This window comes from Trachypithecus francoisi, unplaced genomic scaffold (assembly GCF_009764315.1).
Source record: "Trachypithecus francoisi isolate TF-2019V2 unplaced genomic scaffold, Tfra_2.0 Lachesis_group5, whole genome shotgun sequence".
Classification (NCBI taxonomy): Eukaryota; Metazoa; Chordata; class Mammalia; order Primates; family Cercopithecidae; genus Trachypithecus; species Trachypithecus francoisi.
Genome location: NW_022681470.1, coordinates 131,058,654 through 131,076,399, shown reverse-complemented (window position 1 = coordinate 131,076,399; position 17,746 = coordinate 131,058,654). Strand labels below are relative to the sequence as shown.

General features: G+C 51.3%; 1 protein-coding gene across 4 annotated transcripts in view; it reads left to right on the top strand.

Moving 5' to 3' along the window:
• SLC25A42 (solute carrier family 25 member 42) overlaps positions 1–17,746 on the top strand; it is a 48,481-nt gene that overhangs the window by 11,049 nt on the left and 19,686 nt on the right. Inside the window, exon 1 of one of the 4 annotated variants that reach the window (XM_033196692.1) lies at positions 3,722–3,745. The exons of the other annotated variants lie outside the window; for them this stretch is intronic. The gene's annotated coding sequence lies outside the window, so the exon portion shown is untranslated. Of the gene's footprint in view, positions 1–3,721; positions 3,746–17,746 lie in introns of those variants that run through there. 4 annotated transcript variants of the gene reach the window in all.

Here is a 17,746-nt window from a genome sequence, read left to right as displayed (position 1 = left end):
TCATCCCCCCATGCCCCGCCGAGCTTTGTTTTTTGTTTGATGAACAGAAAAACTGCCTGAACAGAAACAGCATGGGAAAAGATACACATATGTTATTTGGGGCTGGCCCCCCGTGCCTGGCCGCTGGTTGTCACCCTTGTGGGGACACCTGAATCCTAGCTGAGAAAGCTCTGGCGTTCTAGGTATTCACGAAAGGTACCTAGAGTGAATGTGGCAAGGCTGGGTCTCCTAGAGCCACAGGACACTGTCATCTGTGGTTGTAAATACTGTGTGGTGCTGGGGGAGTATGAGGTACCTACCCCAGCACAGCATACGAGTCAGGACTCTGGCAGGTGCAAGTGACAGAAACCCATCCTATGCTGACTGAACCGGAAAGAGTGCTTCCTGGGCTCCATGACAGCAAAGTCCGTGCGCTTTTGGCACCACTGGCTTCCAGATCACCCTAGCCTGCAGGTATCCTCCTCCGCCTCCTGGCCTTGCTCTGCCCCCTAACTCTGTGTCAACTCTGCCCAACCTCACACCCTACTGGCTTCCCCTCCCCTGAAGAAAGAGGACTTCTCCAGCCTGATGGTTCCCTTAAAAGTCCCAGGTCTCGGTCTTTGGAGGCAGCACCCTGAACCTAGGGGAGTATGAAGTCTCATTACCTATGGTCACCTGGGTCACCCTGGTGTCAAGCAGAGGATCAGCCCCAATTTCTCCATAGTAACAAGGAGCAGAGCGAGTGGTTTCCCAGAATGCTGTCCTCAGAAGGGACGGCCACTGTGAGTGTGGACCAACTGTAGAGCTTCAGTGCCTCCTCCAGGCTTTCGTCACTGCTAAGATCACCAACAGGTATTCTCGGCCGGGCGCCGTGGCTCACACCTGTAATCCCAGCACTTTGGGAGGCCGAAGCAGGTGGATACCTTGAGGTCAGGAGTTTAAGACCAGCCTGCCCAACCTGGCGAAACGCTGTCTCTACTAAAAAAAAATACAAAAATTGGCTAGATGTGGTGGTGTGTGCCTGTAATCCCAGCTACCCGGCAGGCTAAGGCACGAGAAACACTTGAACCCAGGAGGCAGAGGTTGCTGTGAGCCGAGATCATGCCACTGCACTCCAGCCTGGGCGACACAGCGAGACTCCACCTCAAAAGACAAAACAAAACAGGTGTTCTCCACAGGTGGGAGGAAAGTGGGAAAGAGCAAGCTGAACACATCCACCCACAAAGCCCATCCATTCAAGTCCCCTGAATTACAAATTGCTTGCCTGCCCCACTCCCAGGCTTGGCGTCCATTGGCCTGGAAGGGGGTGTGGCAGAGGTGTTTTGTTTGCACTGTTTAAACATTTTAAATCGAGGCATAGCTTACATAGAGTAAAGAACATAAATCCTAAGTGTATATATAGCTCAGTGAATGTTTACATATATATTCATCCTTGGAACCAGATCAAGACAGTTTTCAAGCCTGCAGCTGGCTCCTTCCTGCCCCCTCCCTGATATACCCCCGAGAGGTAACCAGTATTCTAATCTTTATCACCATAGATGTGTTTCGTACTTACATTTCTTAAAAATCGTGGTAGTCTGGGCATGATGGCTCATGTCTGTAATTCCAGCACTTTGGGAGGCAGAGGCTGGAGGATGGCTTGAGCTCAGGAGCTCAAGACCAGCCTGGGCAACATAGTAAGACCCCGTCTCTATAAAAAATTTAAAATTTAGCTGGGCATGGTGGCCCACACCTACTTAGGTAGCCCCAGCTACTTAGGAGGCTGAGGTAGGAGGATCATTTGAGCCAGGGAGTTGGAGGCTGCAGTGAGCCATGATCGTGCCACTGCACTCCAGCCTAGGTGGCAGAGCGTGACCCTATCTCAAAAATAAATAAATAAATAAAAATGTAAAATACACAGTACTTAAAAATGACATTTTTAATTGTTCAGTTCAGTGGCATTAAGTACATTTGCACTGTTGTGCAACCATCATCACCATCCGTCTCCACAACTCTTCCATCTTACAAAACTGAAACTGTCCCTATTAAACAGTAACTCTCTGTTCCCCCGCTCCCAGCCCCTGGCACCTGCCATTCTGCTTTCTGTCTCTATGAATGTGATGACTCTAGGGACATCGTATAAGTGGATTCGTACAGTATTTGTCCTTTTGTGACTGGCTCATTTCACTCAGCATGACATCCCCAGGGTCCATCTGTGTGGTGGCAGGTATCAACATTTGGATGTGTACAAAACATTTTGTTTACTGAGCTTAACTGTTACACAGACAGAATCATATATGCAGCTGGGCACAATGGCTAAACCCGTAATCCCAGCACTTTGGGAGGCCGAGGTGGGCAGATCACCTGAGGCCAGGAGTTCGAGACCAGCCTGGCCAACATGGTGAAACCCCATCTTTACTAAATACAAAAAATGAGCTGGGTGTGGTGGTGCACACCTGTAATCCCAGCTACTCGGGAGGCTGAGACATGAGAATCGCTTGAATCTGGGAGGTGGAGGTTGCAGTGAGCTAAGATCGCACCATTGCACTCCAGCCTGGGCAACAGAGTGAGACTCTGACTCAAAAAAAAGAATCATTCAATATGCAACCTTTTGTGTCTGGCTTCTGCCTCTTCACTGGTGTGTCTGTGAGATCCATCTGCGTTGTCATGTGTAGCAGTTTGGTGTGTTACCTAGTGTCCCATCATGGGATATACCACATCTGTGTTCCCATTCTCCTGTGGGCGGTCTTTGGGGTTGTGTCCATAGAGTGTGCTCATCATTGCCATGATATGCTGCTGGGCAGGTCTTCAAAGCTCCCAGGGCTGTATATGGGGAGACTGGAGGGAGAGGCCTCTATGGCTGGTGTGGCTTGTAGGAATCTTGGCTGCACTGGGCAGAAGCAGGGGTCTGGAGGCAGGAGACCCAGCCGGCATTGGGCAGTGGTGGTACTTTTTGTCTTCCTACAAGCACAGCCTGCAAAGGCCCACTTGCATTCAGCATGAACGTGCACGTGCCTGACACAGCCTCAGCCTGTTTGTTTCCCTGGTCAGCCTGAGCTCACTCCAGCCTTGGGTTCTTTCTTTTTGCTGTTCTCCCTCCCTGGTGTACTCCTTCCCTTCCAGATTCCAGATCCCAGGACAGACTCCTTTCCCCCACCTCATGTCCCTCCTCCCACACAGACTCTGTGCACATGGTCATCCCTGTGTGGGTCATTTGCAGTACCGACTGAGCCCGTGAAGGTGTGCCTCTGCAGAGCATGTACGCAGCAAGCATGCAGTGCACAAAGGGAGTGACATCCAGCAGCTAATCTGATTCCAAGTAACCTAGTAGGAAGGGAAAGATCCATAAGAAAAGGGAGACCCAAGGTCATGAACACTGCCTGAGTCAGCCCAGGGTGTACCCATGCTCCTACCACCATGTTATCCTGCCAGAGCAGAGAAGGGCCTCCCAGGGTCGGTGGGAACCTGGGCAGGTTTTTGTATGTGTGTCAAAATGCATATAACTTAAAAGTTACCATTGTGAGCTTTTTTTTTTTTTTTTTTTGATGAAGTCTTGTTCTTGTCCCCTAGGCTGGAGTGCAATGGCACAATCTCGGCTCATTGTGAGCCTTTTAAAGTGAACAATTCAGTGGTATATAGTACAATCACAGTGCTGTGCAACCACTGCCTTCATCTGATTTCAGAACTTTGTTTTTATTATTATTATTTTTTAGACAGAGTCTTGCTGTGTCGCCCAGGCTGGAGTGCAATGGCACGATCTCGGCTCATTGCAACCTCCACCTCCCAGGTTCAAGAGATTCTCCTGCCTCAGCCTCCCGAGTAGCTGGGATTACAGGCACGCGCCATCACACCCAGCTAATTTTTGTATTTTTAGTAGAGACAGAGTCTCACCATGTTAGCCAGGGTGGTCTTGAACTCATGACTTCAAGTGAGCTGCCTGCTTCGGCCTCCCAAAGTGCTGGGATTACAGGTGTGAGCCACCACACCTGGCCAATTTCAGAACATTTTAATCATCCCCAAAAGGAAATCCCATCCCCATTAGCAGTCACTCCCCATTCTACAGCCCCCATCCCCTAACAACCACCCATCTGGTTTCTGTCTCTATGGATTTTCCTGTTCTGGGCATTTCATATCAAAGGAACCTCACACTATGTGGCCTTTTGTGTCTGGCTTCTCTACTCAATATTGTGTTTTTGAGGTTCATCTATGTTGTAGCATGGATCAGTGCTTCATTCCTTTTTATGGCTGACTAGTATTCCGTTGTGTGAACATTTCGTCTGTCCATTCATCTGTTGACGAGCAGTTGGGTCGCTTCCACTTTTTGGCTGTTGTGAATCTTACTGCTAGGAGCATTCATGTACAAGTTTCATTGTTGTTGATATTGTTTCTATTGTGTTGGAGTCTCACTATGTTGCCCAGGCTGGTCTTGAACTCCTAGCCTCAAGCATCCTCCTGCTTTAGCCTCCCAAAGTGCTGGGATTGTGGGTGTGAGCCACCATGACCAGCCCCATGCAAAAGTTTTGTGTGGACCCTTTGGTTCTGTGCCTGGGGGTTGAATTGCTGGGCCACAGTGGTATCTCCCTGTGTAACTTGTGAAGGAACCTCCAGGCTGATTTCCACAATGGCTGCCCCATCTAACATTCCCAGCATACAAGGACACCAGTTTCTCCACTTGCTCACCTGGCAGGTTTTAGCCAGATGCTTGGCAGGATGGGAGTCATTAGGAGAAGGCATGTTCCACATGTGTAGGCTTGCCAGCCAGCGCTGGGGTAGGATGGTGAGGCCAGCTGTCAGATGAGGAGGTTGAGGTCCTGGGAGCTGGTACACCTGCCTGAGGTTGTTCATCTGGTGAAGAGCAGAGTGGGCTTGAACCTGTGACCCTGCCTTGAAGTTCACAAAGGGAAATGCTTCCTCAGCCGGTGACTGAGGGTGAAGAGTCACTGCTTGTGCCCCAGCAGTGACATTTTAGGGATAAGGACAGCCCCACCCGCCACCCATTGGATCTATGAGTAAGGAGACAGAAAAGAAAGGAAGTAAGGGGAGGGGCCCTCACCCAGAAGTACAGCATCCTCTTCCTTCATTTGGACCAGGGTCAGGGACTCAGAGTTCTGCTGATGAAAGAGGTCCCTCCCAAACGAGGCACAGTGGCTCACAGCAGTAATCCCAACACTTTGGGAGGCTGAGGTGAGAGGATCACTTGAGGCCAGGAGTTCGAGACTAGCCTGGGCAACATAGCAAGACCTCATCTCTACAAAAAAATTAAGAAATTAAGTCTGGGCGTGGTGGTACATGCCTGTAATCCCAGCACTTTGGGAGGTCAAGGTGAGCAGATCGCATGAGCTTAGTTTGAGACCACCCTGGGCTACATGGTGAAACCCCATCTCTATGAAAAATACAAAAATTAGCTGGGCTTGGTGGTAGACATCAGTGGTCCCAGCTACTCAGGAAGCTAAGGCAGGAGGGTCACTTGAGCCCAGGAGATCAAAGCTGCAGTGACCTGAGATTGCACTACTACACTCCAGCCTGGGCAACAGAGAAAGACCCTATTTTAAAAAAAAAAAAAAAAAAAGGAGGGAGGGAGGGAAATTGACCAGGCGTGGTGGTACACATGTGTAGTCCCAGCTACTCAGGAAGCTGAGGCAGGAGTTTGAGGAATCCCTTGAGTCCAGGAGTTTGAAGTTACAATGAGCTGATTATGCTATTGCACTCCTACCTGGGTGACAGAGCGAGACCCTGAAAAGAAAGAGAGAGAGAGAGAGAGAAGAAAGAAAAGAAAGGAAGAAAGGAGGGAGGGAGGGAGGAAGGGAGGAACGGAGGAAAGGAAAAATGCTGTCCCCGCAGACTTGTCATCGGGGCACATTTCTGCCAAGTGGCCCTGGGGTGACTTTCCAGCACTGGACCTATAAGGAACCACAGGGACAACCAGTATGACCAGTCTGGCAGGGGGTGATGACAAGAGGAAGTGACACCCCAACAACAGAACCTGGAAACAAGCTGTTTCCAGTGCCAGTTGGCTGGTCTGTTTTTAAATAAACGGAAGCATATTTCATGTTTTTTCCTTATAGTGTTCCTGGCAGTGTCATGGGACACTCAGGTGGTACCACTAATTCTGACAACCTCTTCTCGCTTGGGAAGCCAAGGTGGGGCTGATGGGTGTAAACCGCCTGTCCCTTACAGTGACAAAGAGGAGAATGCCACTGAGGGTGGGGGTCATGGGAACCAGGGCTTCCTCCCACAACCCATCCAAGCCTCCCTGTCCCAGGAAATGACCTCACCACCTCCAGGTCTCAGGCAGAACCTGGATAGGCTCGTGAGGCGCCTGCCACCTCCCTCCACCAAAGCCTACCATCCAGGCCCCACGCTGTCACCTGAGTGGTCCCGTGGTGTCCTCTGGCTTCCCTGCCTCACTGTCCTTTTCGCTCCTTTAGCCGAGTGACCTCTGTCCTGGAGACCCACTCCCTCTCTCACTAGCCCCATGGCATTTTGTGGCTGGAATGTGGCTCTGCCATGCCTTGGACACTGCCCCTCAGGGAGGTCGACCTGATCACCTGGTCGCTGGTCGCAAGTCTGGGTATACACTGCCATGGGAGTGATCAGCCTCCTGGGACCACTCCCACCAGGGCTGGCAGCTCTAGTGACTGCTTATTTGACGTCAGCCTGACGTCCACCTCTCGTCACTCCCCTGGCCACTAGGCCAGTTGGTCCTCTTCCCTTGTGACAGCCTGTGTCCACTTCCTGTTGCCGCCGTAACCACCACGGACGTGGAGGCGTAAAGCAACACATTTGTCATCTTTAGGTTCTGGACATCAGGAGTCTAAACTGGGAGTGCAGGGCTGGGTTTCTTCTGGAGGCTCAAGAAGAGAATCTGTGTCTTTGCCTTTCCCAGCTTCTATCCCCTGGGGCCTCTCCCTCCAACTCTAAAGCCAGCAGCGGAGCGCACTCACATCTCCTCCAACTCTCCTGCCTTTATCTTTGTTCTTTCTGGTCCTTTTCCTTTTCCTTTCCTTTCCTGACAGAGTCTTGCTCCATCACCCAGGCTGGAGTGCAGTGGCGCAAACTCCACCTCCCGGGTTCAGGCAATTCTTATGCCTCAGCCACCCAAGTAGCTGGGGCTACAGGAATGTGCCACCACACCCAGCTAATGTTTGTATTTTTTGAAAGAGACAGGGTTTTGCCATGCCGACCAGGCTGGTCTCGATGCCTGACCTCAACTGATCCACCTGCCTTGGCCTCCCAAAATGCTGGAATTACGGGCATGAGCCACTGATCTTGGCCTTTTCTTTTTTTTTTTGAGACATAGTCTTGCTGCGTCGCCCAGGCTGGAGTTCGGTGGTGTGATCACACCTCACTGCAGCCTCCAACTCCTGGGCTCAAGCCATCCTCCCATCTTGGCCTCCTACAGGTATGTGCCACCATGCCCAGCTAATTTTTGTTGTTGTTGTTGAGATGGAGTCTCCCTCTGTCACCCAGCCTAGAGTATAGTGGGGCGATCTCGGCTCACTCGGCGCCACCATACCCAAGCTAACTTTTTTTTGTATTTTTAGTAGAGGTGAGGTTTCACCATGTTGGCCAGGCTGGTCATGAACTCTTGACCTCAGGTGATCCACCTGCCTCGGCCTCCCAAAGTGCTGGTATTATAGGCGTGAGCCACTGTGCTCAGCCACACCCAGCTACTTTTTAAATTTTTTGTACAAATGGGGTCTCACTGTGTTACCCAGGCTGGTCTCACCTGGCCCTCAAGCGATCTTCCCACCTCCCAAAGTGCTGAGATTACAAGGCGTGAGCCACTGCACCTGGCCTCTCCTGCATCCCGCTTATCGGGACCCTGGTGATTACACTGGGGCCATCCAGATAATCCAGGACAGTCTCCCCCATCTCAAGACCCTTAACTTCATCACATCTAAAAAGTCCCTTTTGTCATGTAAGATCACATATTCTTGGTGTCTAGGGTTTAGGATGCAGACATCTTTGAGTGCCATTACTGAGCCCAATGCAGCCCATTATGGTGGTCCTTAAGGTTCCCCTTTCCAGGGAAATCATCCCAAATGTCAGGACAAGAGGGTTTCAGGACCTCCAGCCTTGGCTTTCTGGCCTCCGGCCCCCGCCTTGCCCAGCAGCATCATTCAACCTCTTCTGGGGCTCCTCTTACCTCAAGGGCGAAGGCATGAATTGGCAAACCCTCGGCACTCACTGCACAGGCACCAGACCAGGCCAGCACAGTGAACGAGTGTTGTGGAGGGAAGTCACAGGAGCAGTGAAGATGCAGAGCAGAGGTACAACCTGAGCAAAGGGCAGAGAGCCCCAGAAAAAGTGAAAGGGTACCTCACTCCTGCATACTCCACTGCCCCAGCATGCACCTCCCAGACCCTGCACACACCATCCTGGACCCAACTGCCTCTAAATGCATCTCCGGGCCCTGCACACACTTGCCTGCACCCCACCACCCCAGCATGCCCCTGCAGGCACCTCCAGGGCCCTGCACACACCTGCCCGCACCCCACCACCCCAGCATGCCCCTGCAGGCACCTCCAGGGCCCTGCACACACCTGTCCGTACCCTACCACCCCAGCATGCCCCTGCAGGCACCTCCAGGGCCCTGCACACACCTGCCTGCACCCTACCACCCCAGCATGCCCCTGCAGGCACCTCCAGGGCCCTGCATACACCTGCCCGCACCCCACCACCGCAGCATGCCCAGACCCTGCACATACCTGCCCGCACCCCACCACCACAGCATACCCCTGCGGGCACCTCCAGGGTGCTGCACACACCATCTCCCGCCCCACATCCACCACAGGCCCCGCCTCCCCTCTATCTGCATAGTCAGGTTTGGGGCCCATAGGTAGAGTTCAGCATCTCCAGCCTCCTGAGTTTGGGGCAACCTCTTCATCGCAGTGAAATCTCCACCCACCCTCCCTCCCCAAACCTGCTTCTTTGCCTCCGGCAGTGGATGTATATAGCATCACATCCCCAGAGGGTAATGGAGCATTTGGGTTTAATGGACAGTGCAAAGTGAATATCCACAAGGCCACACAGACAGGAATCAATGACTGAAAAAATAAATGGGGGAGGAGAGAGAGCCCTCCCTGTGGAATAATTCCAAGTCCTATCCATTGGTACTCTCACTTCCTGGAGGTGGAGCTTAACCCATCCCCATCCCATCAGACTGGGCTGCTTCCAGAGTAGAGTAAGGAATGGGGAATACCCACTTAACAGAGGCCCTGGCTGAACCCACCTTACCCAAGAGGTCCAGGTGCGGGTCACCTGGGGGTAGTTGCCCTCCTAGCCCCCAGAACTGGCTGTTCCTTTAGGTTAAGCAAAGTCTTGAGTAAGGGCACATGGGCAGGGCAAGGTGGTTCACACACATCCCAACTACTGGGGAGGTGAGGTAAGGCAGGAGGATTACTTGAGCCCAGGTGTTCCAGACCAGCCTGGGCAACATAGCAAGACCCCATCTCAGAAAAAAAAAAAAAAAGGAGGGGGTACATGGTCCTCTAGAGGGCTTGATGAAATGATGTTGAGACTCACCTTGGTGGCTGTGGGCTGCCTAGGGGCCAGACTCCATGGAGAAGGACCCAGTTGTGGCTTTCGGGTCCTGCACTGGGGCCTGAGTCCCTCTGTCCTTGAAGTTAGCAAAACTTCCCTGAGTGTCATCTGCAGAGAAGGGAAACAGCACCTCACCATGAGGGGTAAAGAGGAACCACGGTGCCCCCAGTCATTAGCGGCAGTGATCGTCACTATTGTCTTCAGCCCAGCTAGGCACCACTAGCTAGGCTGTGGCCTCAGGTAAGCACCCAGACTGCTGCAGCTTCCCCAGCTGTGAAGCTGAATTGAGACTCCTCAGTTAAGGCTGGGAGGATTCCAAAGCACAGGGGCAAAGGGATCTCAGAACAACAGCCACTTTTTTTCTTTTTTTGAGGAGTCTCGTTCTGTCGCCCAGGCTGGAGTGCAGTGCCGCAATCTCAGCTCACTGCAACCTCCGCTTCCCGGGTTCCAGCTCTTCTGCCTCAGCCTCCCAAGTAGCTGGGATTACAGGTGCCCACCACATGCCCAGCTAATTTTTGTATTTTTAGTAGAAATAAGCTTTTGCCATTTTGCCCAAGCTGGTCTCGAACTTCAGGTGAGGCCTGCCTCGGCCTCCCAAAGTGTTAGGATTACAGGTGTGAGCCACTACACACGGCCAGTAGCCACTATTGTGTTGTGTGGGTGCCTGTGTCTTCACCCCATTCTCACCCCCACATGTAGAGGTAGAAACAGGCCCTGGAGGAAGGAAGGCCTTTGCCTGAGCATGGCCCCAGACACCCTGCTCCCAGAAAAGGAGAGGAGAAGGGAGGGAGCCAGCCAAGGTCAATGTACAGTCTGCTGAGAAGGACAATGGGTTCCCTGAAAACCGGGGCTGCTGGTACCCTATGCTGCCCCTCTGCACTGAGCCCCTGGGTGTAGCCACACTGGATCAGAGGCACCCTCCACAGTGCCCCTTGGGACCATGTGCCCTGAAGGGCCTGGACCAAGAGGAGCCAGATCAACAGGCCAGTCCTTCTATAGCCACAGACACCCAATGTGTTTCCTGGACTTGGCGTGCCCCAGAAGCTGCTGGTTTTCTCCAGGCTTTCTTTGTTTTAGCACTTTATTTATTTATTTATGAGGGAGAGTCTTGCTCTGTCACCCAGGCTGGAGTGCAGTGGCACGATCATGGCTCACTGCAACCTCCGCCTCCCGGGTTCAAGCGATTCTCCTGCCTCAGCCTCCTGAGTAGCTGGGACTACAGGTGAGCACCACTACACCTGGCTAATTTTTGTGTTTTTAATAGAGACGGGGTTTCACCATGTTGCCCAGGCTGATCTCGAATTCCTGACCTCAGGTGATCCACCTGCCTCGGCATCCCAAAGTGCTGGGATTACAGGCGTGAGCCACTGTACCCAGTCCAGAGAAATGATTGTCTTGTGGGAAGATGCTCAGAGGCCATGCAAACACCGTTTTGCATCCTGTTTTCACCCACTCATTGTAGCATCTGCCCATGGTTTTATTTTCTTTAAGCTAGTCCATTTTTTTTGAAATAACATTTTAAAATTGTGTGTATCTTTTTTTTTTTTTTTTTTTTTTTTTGAGACAGTCTCGCTCTGTCCCCCTGGCTGGAGTGCAGTGGCACAATCTCGGCTCACTGCAAGCTCCGCCTCCCAGGATCACACCATTCTCCTGCCTCAGCCTCCTGAGTAGCTGGGACTACAGGCACCCACCACCGTGCCCGGCTAATTTTTTGTATTTTTAGTAGAGACGGGGTTTCACCGTGGTCTCGATCTCCTGACCTTGTGATCCTCCCGCCTCGGCCTCCCTGAGTGCTGGGATTACAGGCGTGAACCACCGCGCCCAGCCTAAATTGTTTATATTTAACATGTACAGCATGTTGTGTGGTTTTGGGGGGTTTTATTTTTATTTTTTATTTTTTTTGAGACATGGTCTTGCTCTCTCACCCAGGCTGGACCGCAGTGGTGCGATCTCAGCTCACTGCAGCCTCAACTTGGTTTCAGATGATCCTCCTGCCTCAGGCTCCCGAGTAGCTGGGACTACAGGTACATGCCACCACACCTGGCTCATTTTTTGTATTTTTTGTAGAGATGGTGTTTTGCCATGTTGCTCAGGCTGGACAATGTGATGTTCTGATATATTTACTTTGATATATAGTGAATTGATTACTACAGTCAAACAAACTACAAACTAATATAAAAATCATCTCATATAGTTACCGTGTGTAGGGAGGCAGTGGGTGGGGAGGGTGAGGTTATCAGTAATTGATACAGTGTTATTAACTATAGTCCTCATGCTGTCCATTAGATCTCTAGCATACTTGCCTTGCATAACTATAATTCTGTTCCGTTTGACCTACAATCTTCCCATTTCCCCCTGCTCCTGGCAACTGCCATTTTACTCTATTCCTATGTATTTGATTTTTTTTTTTCTAATTCCACATATAAGTGAGATCATGCAGCATCGTCTTTCTGTGCCTGGCTTATTCGGTTATTCATGTATCTTCTAAATTAATCTGAATTGTCACAGATGTCAGGATCTCTTTTTTGTGTGTGTTTGTGACACAGTCTCGCTCTGTCACCCAGGCTGGAGTGCAGTGGCATGATCTCAGCTCACAGCAACCTGCACCTCCCAGGTTCAAGCAATTCTCCTGCCTCAGCCTCCCGAGTAGCTGGGATTACAGACACACACCAACACACCCAGCTGATTTTTGTATTTTTAGTAGAGACAGGGTTTCACCATGTTGGCCAGGCTGGTCTTGAACTCCTGACCTCAAATGATCCACCCACTTTGGCCTCCCAAAGTGCTGGGATTACAGGTGTGAACCACCGTGCCCGGGTGTCCCCATGGTTCTTGATGGCAATAATTAATACTGGCCTTTGCCTAATGGTGTTTTCTATTTCCGTCATTCCATCTGCATTTATTAATTGAAATGCAACTGTAAGGAAGTGCTGTCTCTTCTCCCCCCATTTACTGAGCTACTTGGAAGAACAAAGACCATCCAAATGAGAGCAGCACAGGCTGCTTATTCAGAGTTTGCAAGGGAGTCAGCCAAAGCTCTGAGGCAGGCAGGGGAGAGGGAGAGCTGTGGAGTGGAAAAGGACAGGCTCAAGTGAGCCCACAGGAGGCTGTCGGTCTGGGGAAGCTAGGGGCAGCCAGCTAACAGCGGATGTCCTATGGGGTTGCTTAGGGAAGCACAGTTGGCTTTCTCTGGTTGGTCCTGAGTTGGAAGTGGGGGCCAATGTTAGAGAAGCTGCAATCATTGATCAGGTCCTGAGCATTGCTGCAGAGGTTGGTAGTTGGTTTCCGGAGCTGGTTACTGCACAGGTTTTGGGCCACAGTTTTGTTGCCATATATGGACTGGCCATTGTCCTGCACCTCTTCTGCCTCTTACCAGGAGTTTCTAAGGAAAGGTTCCAGACCCCACCCCAGCCCTGCATATAAATCTGATCTTCAACTTTTTCTTTTTTTTCTTTTTTTTGAGACAAAGTCTCGCTCTGTCACGCAGGCTGAAGTGCAGTGGCACAATCTCGGCTCACCACAACCTCCGCCTCCTGGGTTCAAGCAATTTTCCTGCCTTAGCCTCCTGAGTAGCTGGGATTATAGGCATGTGCCACTACGTCCAACTAATTTTTTTTTTTTTTTTGTATTTTTTAGTAGAGACGGGGTTTCACCATGTTAGCCAAGATGGTCTTGATCTCCTCACCTTGTGATCCCCGTTTCGGCCTCCCAAAGTGCCCAGATCACAGGTGTGAGCCACTGCGTCCGGCCTTTTCTGTTTTGTTTGTTGAGACGGCGTTTCTTTCTGATGCCCAGGATGGAGTGCAGTGGCACGATCTTGGCTCACTGTAACCTCTGCCTCCCGGGTTCAAGCGATTCTCCTGCCTCGGCCTCCCAAGTAGCTGGGACTAAGGCATGCACCACCACACTTGACTAATTTTTGTATTTTTAGTAGAGATGGGGTTTTGCCATGTTGCCCAAGCTGGTCTCGAACTCCTGGCCTCAAGTGATCTGCCCGCCTTGGCCCAAAGTGCTGGGAATATAGGCGTGAGCCACTGCACCTGGACAGTGATCTTCAACTTTGATTCAAACGGGCACCTGTTCTTTCTGTACTTCCTGAAACAAAGCGTGGTGACACCCTTTAGAGAGAGCTCAACTTACACTCTGAATTTGACAAATGTGCAGTTGAACTTTAAAACAGATTCCAGGGCTGGGCGCGGGGCCTCAGGCTTATAATCCCAGCACTTTGGGAGGCTGAGGAGGGCGGATCACGAGGTCAGGAGTTTGAGACCAGCCTGACCAACATGGTAAAACCCCATCTCTAGTAAAAATACAAAAAAGTTAGCCAGGCATGGTGATGCGTGCCTGTAATCCCAGCTACTCAGGAGGCTGAGGCAGGAGAGAATCGCTTGAACCTGGGAGATGGAGGTTGCAGTGAGCTGCAATCACAGCAGCGCACTCTAGCCTGGGTGACAGAGCAAGACTCCATCTCAAAAAAAAATTATTAATAATAAATTATATATATATATAATTTAAAAAAAAAGATTCCAGGCAGTCGGGTGTGGTAGGTCATGCCTATAATCCCAGCACTTTGAGAAGCTGAGGCAGGTGGATCACCTGAGGTCAGGAGTTCGAGACCAGCCTGCCCAAATGGTGAAACCCCATCTTTACAAAAAAATGCAAAAATTAGCTGCACATGGTGGCACACACCTGCAATCCTGGCTACTTGTGAGGCCGAGGCAGGAGAATCACTTGAACCTGGGAGGCAGAGCTGGCAGTGAGCCGAGATCGCACCACTGCACTCCAGCCTGGGTGACAGAGCGAGACTACGTCTCAAAAAACAAAACAAAACAAAACAAAAAAACCACCTCTAAACTCTAACAAATGAGCTGAGAAGAATAAGACATTTCAGCAGGAATGTCTGTTCCACTGGGGGTCCCTGGAGGGAGAGCAGGAGTCTGCCTTCTAAGCTTTCCTTGGGCTCTTTCCAAAGATTGCTTTCCTAGGCACAAACTTTGACAAGTGGCTAATCTAGTGTCCTGTCCCCCCTTGGCCTGCAGATCCTATTTTATATAAATAATCTTTTTTTTTTTTTTTTTTTTTGAGATGGAGTCTTGCTCTGTTGCCCAGGCTGGAGTGCGGTGGCACAATCTCGGCTCACTGCAAGCTCCGCCTTCCGGGTTCACGCCATTCTTCTGCCTCAGCCTCCCCAGTAGCTGGGATTACAGGTGCCCACCAACACACCCGGCTAATTTTTTGTATTTTTAGTAGAGACGAGGTTTCACCGTGTTAGCCAGGATGGTCTCGATCTCCGGACCTCGTGATCCACCCACCTCGGCCTCCCAAAGTGCTGGGATTACAGGCGTGAGCCACCGCACCCGGCTATAAATAATCTTTGAACTTGTGAGTGACTTACATTTTGAGAAGGTCAAGTTTGGGTTTTGAAGCAAAACCAAGTGTGTCTGTCCCCCACACGCCCCAAATGATGCCTAGGGAGTCCCGTGTCAGTTTCACCTCTTCTTGAAAGTCATAGCCAGGTGTCTGCTTGCTTATTAAGGGGCAAAGGTGCCACCCCAAGTGGCCGCTCCATGCAGGGGAGGAAAATATTTTTTTCTCACCCATCTTAGGTTCATGGCTGAGGCCCCTGTAACAAAAGGCAGATTAACAAGATAAAAGCAGACAAATTTATTTAATACAAGTTTTACATGACTTGGGAGCCTTTATACGGAAACAAAGACCTCCCCCTAAAACAGGTAAACCTGAGTATGTTTATGTTAGATTTGATGAAGATTAGAGTCATGGGGAAGTCTCACTGAAGGGCAAAAGGGTCTGATCTGTCTGGGCACAGTGGCACACACCTGTAATCCCAGCAATTTTGGGAGGCCAAGGCAGGAGGATCACTTGAGCCCAGGAGTTCAAGACCAGCCTGGGTGAGACCCCCCTCTCAAAAAAAAAAAAAAAGGCTTCTGATTTAATGGTAATAACCTTGGGGGAACTTAGCAAGACCTGTTTGTTCAGGTTCTTCTTGGCATCTCTGCATCTTCTGCTCCCTCCTCCAGGTATACAGGAGGCACCTTCCACCTGAGAGTCTCATGACCTGCTTCTGGGGAGAAGGGAAAGGGAACAGTGCTTCCTGCTTCTGTTTTCTCAAAGGCCAAGGTCGTATTTTAGGTTATCATGTCTCGAAACCCATCCCTTGCTCTCACTGTGGTCCCCGGGGTCCAGGATGTCACATGGCTTTTCCCTTTGTCTTCCTGAGCTGCAGCAAACACAGCTTACTCCTGACCACAGGCAGCATCCTTCTGCTGTGACGAAAGACAAAAGCATGACTCTTGGGCCCGTTTCCGCTGAAATCCTCGGGGACCTCTTCCCCTAGATCTGCGGTCTGCCCTACCCAGTTCTAGAATTCACTTAATGGTTGTCTTTTCTAACTTAAATTCATCTAAAGGTAGTTTGGGCCAGGCGCGGTGGCTCACGCCTGTAATCCCAGCACTTTAGGAGGCCAACGCGGGTGGATCACCTGAGGTAAGGAGTCTGAGACCAGCCTGGCCAACATGGTGAAACCCCGTCTCTACTAAAAATACAAAAAATTAACCAGGCGTGGTGGTGCGTGCCTATAATCCCAGCTAATCGGGAGGCTGAGGTAGGAGAATTGCTTGAACCCAAGAGGTGGAGGTTGCAGTGAGCCAAGGTTGCACCACTGCACTCCAGCCTGGGCAACAAGCACGAAACTCTGTCTCAAAAATAAAATAAAATAAAGAGTAGTTTGTATCACTGCCTTAAAAATAAATTCAATATTACTGCAAAATGGGAGGTGATGGGAAAAAACAAACTAAGTACAGTGGAAACACAAGAATGTTATGGCCAGGTGCGGTGGCTCCCACCTGGAATCCCAGCGCTTTGGGAGGCTGAGGCAGGCGGATCACTTGAGCCCAGGAGTTCAAGACCAGCCTGGGCAACATAAGGAGATCCTGTCTCTACAGAAAATGAAAAACTTAGCCAGGTGTGGTGGCATGAGCCTATAATCCCAGCTATTCAGGAGGCTGAGGTGGGAGGATCGCTTGAGCCCAGGAGGTCGAGGCTACAGTGAGCTATGATTGTGCCACTGCACTCAAGCCTGGGAAACAGAGCAAGACCCTGACTATAAAACAGCAGCAACAACAAAGAGAATGTCATGAAAACCTGTGTCTCTGATGGTTGCAGGCATTGATGCCCTGTGGCCCTCTTCCTCTTGAGACGGGGAGGGTGGCGGGTGCTGGCAGTACCGCGACTGTCTCCTTGGCCTCACTAAGGGATGAGGAGGCAGCTGGAACAGAAGCAGGCCGGTCTTGTGCTGTGGGATCACACACCGGCTGTGGTGGCCCACCGTGCTCCAGGCCTCATCCTCAGCCCTCCCCTCTGTGTCTATGTCTCCTACTCTGTCTCTTACAAGGACACCAGTCATTGTACTTAGGGCTCACCTTAACCCTCATCTAGAGATCTTGCCTTGTGATTATCACATCTGCACAGACCCTTTTTCCTAAAAGCGTCACATTCACAGGTTCTGGGGGCAGGGTGTATCTTTCAGGGGCCATGGTTCCACCCCCTCCAGGTCCCCAGGTACGTCCCCCAGCCCCAGCTGCCCTCAGTGCTCCGTCACCTGCAGGGCCCAGCACACTTGTGTAGTTCCGGCCAGGTTGCGCAGTGACTTTGTACTATGTCTGTGGGTGCCACTCGAGGCTGAGCCCTGGCCCTGGGCAGGTGATCCAGTGAAGGATGGTACCAGGGGCACTGCAGGCAGCCCTGGCTGGTGGCTCTTCTTGTTCACAGAGGCCGGGCAGGTGCAGCCAAGGGAGGGTCTGAGGTTGCAGTGCCCTCCTGGGGAGACTGTTCCTCACAGGACTGTGACCTCCTGAGGAGCTCAGAGCAAGAGCCCACAGGAGGGCGGGAGGGACCCCCTTCGGCCAGGACCCAGGCCTCGGGCACCTCACCCACTGTTGGGGGATGGCAAATGGCTCAATCCTTTCTGGGGAAGGTGACTTTGCAGAACGTGTCCAGACTGCCTGACCCAGCACCTCAATTCTAGAAATCGAGGAGTAGAGAGGCTGCGCCGTTCTCACCCGAGCACCTAAGTGCAAGGACAGCCCCCAGGGTCTGTAGCATTGGGGGTGGTGCTGGGCAGCAGTCAGACATGGCTGATTGTTGCAGGGGAAGGTGAAATAGATGCAGCGCGTTCCACGGGCCGATGATGAAAGATGCCGACCCCCGGCAACCGGCTGGAAAA